Source organism: Rhinoderma darwinii, chromosome 10, assembly GCF_050947455.1.
Source record: "Rhinoderma darwinii isolate aRhiDar2 chromosome 10, aRhiDar2.hap1, whole genome shotgun sequence".
Taxonomy (NCBI): domain Eukaryota; kingdom Metazoa; phylum Chordata; class Amphibia; order Anura; family Rhinodermatidae; genus Rhinoderma; species Rhinoderma darwinii.
This window is the reverse complement of record NC_134696.1, coordinates 91071212-91080140: the sequence shown is the minus strand read 5'-3', so window position 1 is coordinate 91080140 and position 8929 is coordinate 91071212.

Here is an 8929-nt window from a genome sequence, read left to right as displayed (position 1 = left end):
CCTCACACTGCTTGTGGATGCCCCCCCCCCCCCCCTCCCTCTTGTTTCATTTACACCCATTGCAAACAGGGACATAAAATCAAGCACACAGCCATGCAGTCTCCATAGACCAACATTGCTAGTAGTATGGGTCGTACTGAAGAGCTCAGTGACTATAAACGTGGCACGGTCGTAGGATGCCACCTTTGCTAAATGTTAATGTGTTAAATTTCTGATCTGCCCCGGTCTCCTGTAAGTGGTGGTGTGAAGTGGAAGAGTCCGGTTGTAACAGGCGGTAGACCATGCAAAGTGGGTCTGATAACCTCTAAAGCGTATGGTGTGGGAAAATCGCCAATCTTCTGTTATGGCGCTTACTGCAGAGATCCAAACTGCCTCTGAAGGTGAGCTCCAAAGAGATTTCAGCTCTGAAGCCTGCAGAATTGTGAATGTAGCTCTGGACTAGAACACAGGTTGTAACTCAGGATTAGTACAAGATGAGTAATGCAATTGTATTTGCAAAAATTGAGGTACATATGCTTTAATCAGACACAGTTAGGTTTTCACTAAAAGGGTTCTCTCATGAAGACCACCCCTGTCTGTATGCCCTTTTAGGGCACATGGATGTCATAGAGGGGTGTCCCCTGCTATCCGCCTCGGAGTCAGAGTGGAGAGCCTCTCAGTTAGCCCAGCTCCCATGGCCCATCTATGAATTACGTGGACAGCTCATTTATTTGTATGAGCTAAAAAAAACTTGAAGCTAAAAGTAGACAATATTATCAGGGTTGGAAGGTCCGTGACTATTGGTCCCTATTCATCCTAAAAATGCAATTCTGCGGCCGATCACATCAAATGGGCCGCTCCTGATGGTTTCCATTTCTTCGTAATACCCTTGGTGCATTGGGTCCCGGGGTAATAGTATGGAAGGGTTAGAGTCGGCCAAAGGTGGACATATCAATACCATTCAGCTATTCCAGTTGTCACTCCGCTTTCCTAGATCAAATAGTTGAGGAGACTATAAAAGTTGTCTGATAATGTAACTAATAATTCAGAAAACCCAGTGTCATAAATTCGATTTAGGTAATTCTGAGTTAGTAGAGGGGGGGGTCCTCTGTTCAGGATCCTTCTCTCTTGGCCAGAGTGGTTACGAAGAGTGTCTTTTTCTCTGGAGGACCTGTCCTGTATTACACAGACAACCCATTGATTTTGAATGGACGTTGTGTAATGCTTAGTTTCCCCTGTGGTGGCGCTGCAGAGATACTAAACACTTACTGCTCAGTTTCCCTACAGATTACAGCTGATCGCTGGGGGTTCCATCAGGGGGACACTGTCAAGGGACCCTTCTAACAAGTAGGTATTGTCCAAAGCGCAGAGCCCCTCTAATAGGCGCAATAATGGCGAGCTTTCCTCCAAGCAGATACAACAAATGAAAAGAATATAAAAAAAAAAATGGAGAGCGGAGAGACTTCTAGGTTACATTAGAGGTAACTACAGGTTGTCATCCCTTAACCTGGAGATAAAAAAAAATTAAACTGTCCAAGATCACACGGCCAAACGCTGCCACGTCCCAACTTCACGTTTACTCCTTGTTCCTGGAGGGCAAATTCCAACCACTAGGAAAAACAAGTCTATGTATTCAGCAAATTCCATCACAAACCTTATAAATTACAGCCGCGCTCTATGTAATATAAAGTGTACGACCATATAATACAATGGAAGGACTTACGCATTTTGCTCATTTAACATCACATTTTTGCTCATTTTTCTAATTTTGGGATATACTGTAACCTATAAATATGAAGACACATGTACTCCGTATACGTCATACGATAGACCTGTACATACTTGACGCATGGACTACAGCTAATATCACCCCAAACCAGCCGGAAGCGGTTTCAAATATAAGACTTTCCTATTGCAAGTTACAACCTGCTACCTATTACCAGAAGATCTAAAAAGTGTGTTTTAGAAATATATTTTTTTTTTTTTTTTTTAGATATCTCATTCCTGAACTGGGTTATAAGTAGCAGTTACAGGATTCCTGTGCCTGTGTCCCCATGATAACACTCCCTGTCACTGCACCCTGACCGTTCGGTGTTATAATGGTGACACTGGATTTCATAAGAACCAATCAGAATCCAACTTTTTTGTCTAGCACAGGTAAGTAAATAATGGGAGAGGTCTGATTGGTGTTTATTGGGCCCTGCGTCCCTATGATAAGACTGACGTGCCACAGATCTGGTCATTCTCTTTTAATGTATAACTATTATGTACAAATTAATGAATTCTACACTTGTTAGAGAAATATTGTATACCTCTATGCCTGATAGAATTGATCAAACCAATAACAATTAAAATGAAACTAATATTAAAGGGGTCTCCTGAAGACAACCCCTGTCCATATGCTCTGTTAGGACATATGGATGTCTTTTAGGGGTGTCCCCTGTTCAGAACCCCCTCTGTAAATCAGAGCGGAGAGCAGCTAAGTAGCAGCGGGTTCGTGGTCACTGTAATACTAAATTTCTCCTGCGGATCCGGTGGGATGGAAAGCGCGGTCTATTACGGTATTTCATCTATAAAAAAAAAATATAGTATACTGTTGTATATCTGTCTGACGAAGGACAGAAGGACACGTTTAACATGTAAGCTGGTTGCTTTCTTGGCGTACGTGCTAAACGTGGGGCAGAAATGTGATGTGAACGTTACCGATGCTGGGTGACAACCACTTATAGCAGCCATTATAGTACTAAAACGAAGTAGTCACCAAGCGTTCCACAGACTCTGAATGGCCTATACATCTACAAGGATCCATAGCAATGCTGATCTAATGCCTCTCAGCATCTGTGGAAAGCTGGGTGACAGCCTAGTTATAGTACTAGAATGGCTGCTATTAGTGGTTGCTTACCTCCCGACTTCCAATTATCGTAAAGGGGGACAAGTCATGTGGCGCGCAAAGCTCCGTATAATGCCCCCATAGTGCCTCCACACACAGTATAATGCCCCATAGTGCCCCAAACTCAGTATAATGCCCCCATAGGGCCTCCACACACACAGTATAATGCCCCCATAGTGCCTCCACACACAGTATAATGCCCCCATAGGGCCTCCACACACACAGTATAATGCCCCATAGTGCCCCAAACTCAGTATAATGCCCCCATAGTGCCTCCACACACAGTATAATGCCCACATAGTGCCCCAAACTCAGTATAATGCCCCCATAGTGCCTCCACACACAGTATAATGCCCCATAGTGCCCCAAACTCAGTATAATGCCCCCATAGGGCCTCCACACACAGTATAATGCCCACATAGTGCCCCAAACTCAGTATAATGCCCCCCATAGTGCCTCCACACACAGTATAATGCCCCATAGTGCCCCAAACTCAGTATAATGCCCCCATAGTGCCTCCACACACAGTATAATGCCCACATGGTGCCCCAAACTCAGTATAATGCCCCCATAGTGCCTCCACACACAGTATAATGCCCCATAGTGCCCCAAACTCAGTATAATGCCCCCATAGGGCCTCCACACACAGTATAATGCCCACATAGTGCCCCAAACTCAGTATAATGCCCCCCATAGTGCCTCCACACACAGTATAATGCCCCATAGTGCCCCAAACTCAGTATAATGCCCCCATAGTGCCTCCACACACAGTATAATGCCCACATGGTGCCCCAAACTCAGTATAATGCCCCCATAGTGCCTCCACACACAGTATAATGCCCCCATAGTGCCCCAAACTCAGTATAATGCCCCCATAGTGCCTCCACACACAGTATAATGCCCACATAGTGCCCCAAACTCAGTATAATGCCCCCATAGTGCCTCCACACACAGTATAATGCCCCATAGTGCCCCAAACTCAGTATAATGCCCCCATAGGGCCTCCACACACAGTATAATGCCCACATAGTGCCCCAAACTCAGTATAATGCCCCCCATAGTGCCTCCACACACAGTATAATGCCCCATAGTGCCCCAAACTCAGTATAATGCCCCCATAGTGCCTCCACACACAGTATAATGCCCACACGGTGCCCCAAACTCAGTATAATGCCCCCATAGTGCCCCAAACTCAGTATAATGCCCCATAGTGCCTCCACACACAGTATAATGAACCTATAGTGCCCCAAACACAGTATAATGCCTCCATAGTGCTTCACACGTAGTGTAATACCCCCATAGTGCCCCTACATAGTATAATGCCCCAGAGTACCTCTCCCACACAATATAATGCCCACAATAGTGCCCCCTACACAGTTGAATGCACCCATAGTGCCAACACAAAGTATAATGCCCTCATAGACACACACACACACACACACTCACACACACACTCACTCACACACTCTCTCTCTCCATCTCCCTCTCCCTAAAAGTAATAAAATACTCAGCCCCATTCCTACGACAAATAGAGGAGATCCCTCTGCGGGTCTCCTCTGGTCTGTGCTGTGTGTTGCTGGGCACAAAACAGCACAATGATGTCACTCCATCGCACCCGTCTGCGCCAAGCTGCTCACGGCAGGTGTCACATAATGAATGGTGGAGCCGCTACCTGATGGTTCTCTGCTCCATTATCGGATTCAAGGGGGATGCAGAAACAGTTGAAACTGGGACAAGCTGCTGGGATGGCAGGACACCGTCCGGAATATGGGACTGTCCGGCTGGATCCGGGATGGTTCAGAAGGATGGCGGTATTCACCCAGCATCTGTTACCCTTATAGCATATGCGGACAATTCAGAACTAGCTAAATAATTTAAAAATACTACACAAACTAATGAGACTTTGTAATCAAATACTTAATCATCTTCGCTATAGAGCAAGGGTGTACAACGTACGGCCTGGGGGCCACATGTAGCCTGCGATGCCAACTGTTAGAAAGAGACGGCTATTAAATGAAGAGACATCTGTTATGTCTTCCCTCTACTGATCATTAGAGACTGGGAAGACACATGTGAGCGCCCCCTATGGGAGTTGTGCAATGCTCTTCTGTTTCCAGGACTCCCTCGCCTACAATAGACAGGGCCATATGCAGGTGCAGCCACCTATTCTCCTCTTCTCTGGAGTGCAAACATGGGAGCAGTGGACCCCCATTCTTCCTATAGGTGGGAATCCCAGAAGCAGAACCATCACCTATACTGTATACTGTCTATATGTCATAACTGTCATAGATGGGAATAACATTTAAATTTTATTGCAGCCCTTGGGAGAAGAACAATCTGACCATCAGACCATATGGCCCACGGACCAGAAAAGGTTGTGCACCCCTGCTATAGAAGGTGCAGAGATCCCAGGTGCCGGCGCAGGTCCAAAGGCCCATCTGCGGACACCAGTTCTATAAATATGTGCATTGGCGGACACAGACAGCAGTGGGCCCCTGCACAAGAACAGTATATGGGCTTCTTCTCAAATTACTCAGCATTGAGCACTCCCTTAAAGGGGTTCTAGACTTTGGACAATCTTTACTTGAAAAGAAAAGTCTCTTGAGAACAAGCTGATCACAAAGTGTCCCCCAGCGATAAGCTGGAACCTAGGAAAACCTGGCAGTAAGTGTTCAATTTCTCTGCAGCGCCACCACAGGAGAAACTAAGCATTACACAGTTTCCATTCATATCAATGGGATGACTGTGTAATGCAGGACAGTACAGGTTCTCCAGAGCGAGGGATGAGCTTTATAACCGCTCTCCGCTCTGACCAAAAGATCAGGATCCTAAACAGAGGACCCCCCCCCCCCTCTATTATCTCAGAATTCCCTAATAGGGTGTATGACAATGGGTTTCCTAAAATGAACAATTCCTTTTACGTCTCTATCCAATCCACGGGTAAGGCCCCATGCACACGAACGTAAAAACGCCTGTAATTACGGGCCCATAGACTTCTATTGGCCACGGGTTCCTTCCCGTTTGCTTACGGGAAGGTGCCCGGGCCATTGAAAAATATAGAACATTTCCTATTTAAGGCTGTAATTACAGCACGGGCAGGCCCATAGAAGTCTATGGGGTTCCCGTAATTACGGGTGGCTACGTGTGTGCAGTGTAATTACGGGAGCGTTGCTACGCATCATACTCACCATCCAGCGGTAGTCACTGTCCAGGATGCTGAAAGAGTTAAACAATCAGTGCTGGATAGAGCATAGGGGCTGCACTGAGCAGCAGTAACTCTTTCAGCACCCTGGACGGTGACTACCGCTGGACAGTGAGTACCATGCGCGGCGTTTACAATATAGATTTGTAAGGTTTCCTTCAAAAACCTGCAACAAAAAAAAGTTCATACTTACCCAGAACTCCCTGCTTCTTCCTCCAGTCCGGCCTTCTGGGATAACGTTTCATCCCATGTGACCGCTGCAGCCAATCACAGGCTGCAGCGGTCACATCCAGGGAGGTCGGACTGGATGTCAAAAGAGGGACGCGTCGCCAAGACAACGGCCGGAGTACGTATGAACTTCTTTTTCTTTCTATCACTGCGTTCCACTGCAGAAACTCTGCCCAAAAGGGCTGCCCCTTCTCTCTATCCAGCACTGATAGGGGGAAGAGGCTGGCGATCAGTGCTGGATAGAGAGAAGGGGCTGCCCCTTCTCTCTATCCAGCACTAATCAGCAGCCTCTTCTCTCTATCAGTGCTGGATAGAGAGAAGGGGCTGCTGATTAGTGCAGTGCAATATCTCTTTTTACGTGTAAAGAGAAGCAGAGAAAACGGGTGACTACGGGCACGGGTCCGTAAATACGGGGGATTAAATACGGGTGACAAAGGACCCATATTTACACCAGTATTTACGGGAGGGAAAAAATACGGTCGTGCGCATGGGGCCTAACTGTGAGCCATGAAATTCATTAGCCCAGTCCCTCACATGCAAACTAATAGACAATATAGAGCTGCTTTTAAGGTGACAGTAGCCCTCTTACCTACTGCACACGTGGCACATATGGTATTTCTGCCCCTGGTTGGGGGATGGAGGATGTTAATAATTTTGCAACAAGGCCCAGGAACTTCAATTTCTTCCTCTGTCCATCATATTTTATCTCTTATTTCCCAATGCCCTGAACTCTGCGTCATTATTTTAATAGAATTTAAAAAAATGCACTGGATAAACCTCATACGTGGGTTTTTATGCAAAGAATGTAAACAATTCATCCCTGATCCAGAGACACTGCACAGATGTCACTTTGTTACTTTGTACGACTTGTGGATTGCAGAGCTTTGACCTGTCATGCGGCCTTGTAGATAACACAATAAATGTACAGCACAAACAAAGCAAAAAAAAAAAGCATGTAAAATGCCAACAAAAACGGGCACAAAACTTTCTAATGATTCCTTCCAGCTTTTGTTATGGAATTACACTTCTAGGGTTTTCCCATAATCAATATTTATCATCTATCCACAAAAGAGGTCATAAATATCTGATCGGTGTCGGTCTGAATGCTGGGACCCCCACCGATCACGAAAATGGTCATCTACTGGGAGCCCCATAGGAATGGAGCGGTAGTGCTCACGCTCATCCACTACTCTATTCATTTCTATGGGGCTGTCGAATATAAATGAAATAGAAATGAATAGAAATGAATGGAGCGGCAGTCGAGCGATCGTACTACCGCTCCATTCCTATGGTTCTTCCATGAACGGCACGGTAAGCCCGTTCTCATGATCGGTGAGGGGTCCCACAGTAGACTGGATAATACGTAGCAGGCCAAGCCTGGCAACTTGGCAACTTTGTCATTGACGATAAGTACTGCTGTGTCCAGGACTGGATCAAGGTTGCTGGAGACCCCTAGGCAAAACACTTTGAAGGGGCCACCTCCCCAGTAGCAGTGTCATGTAATGTATAAATAAACTTCATACTTGTCAGCAGATCCCACTAATCCAGCAGGGTCTCTCTGACAATCGAATATATAGGGCAACTTCCCTGTCTCCTGATGTCTGTGTTGGGGAAAAAAGGATAGACTAGTTGAACTTTAACATGCCGGATCCTTTGTTGACGTCAGAGATAAGTGCTGCCAAAGGTATCTGGCAGCTGCTTATCCCATTTCCCTACAGCTGAAAATGGCTGGAGGGAGCTAGGTGGTGGAGGCCCCTTGGCAATTTCCCCTTATGCTCTCTCAATTATCCTGCCCTGGCTGCGTCTTAAAGGGCTTTTCCCATAATCATTGTCACCTATCCACAGGACAAGGTAAGCAGGGTGTTGGTTGAGAATGCGCATTACCACACCGTTGCTATGGGGCTCCCAGAAACGGTAAGGTAAGCCCGTTCCCGTGATCAGTGGGGGTCCCAGCGGTTAGACTCCCTGGCAATCATGAGAACGTGCTCACCTTGCCATTTCTGGGAGCCCCATAGGAATGGAACGGTAGTGGGCATGCTCGACGACCAATCCATTCATTTCTATGGGGATGCGCTCAGCAGCAGTGTCTATGTAACGCCGCTCATCTCTGAATAATCGTCCGATTCTGACATCAGATATTATTTACATGTCAATGTGTATTACGTTTTACTTCTACATCTGATTGACCTGCATTGGAGAAACACCCTATAGAATTGTTTGTATAGTAAAAGTCTCTTATATCTGCTCATCTCTTTGTATATCGTTTGCCCTGAAATAATACAAGTGTCTCGGTTTTACCTTTAGAAAATGCTGCAGTAAGTGTATTTCTTTGTGTCGTCGGCTGGGGGTAATGGGGGCACAGATTTCACAATGATCATCTATTCATCATGTGGACAGCGGCACCGATCACTGATTTTTTTTCCGTGCTTATCAGACTTCCTCCGTGTATGTCATGAGAAGACAAGTTCCTCTGTCTGACATTTATACACTTGATGAAGAAACACTGAGGTCTTCCTGAGTGGAAAAACTTAAAGGAGCACTCTACACAAAACGAATACACTGTCTTATCCCTAGTGGGGGCGGAGCATGACTCAATGATCACCCAGGAGACAATCCCTGGTTTTCTATTT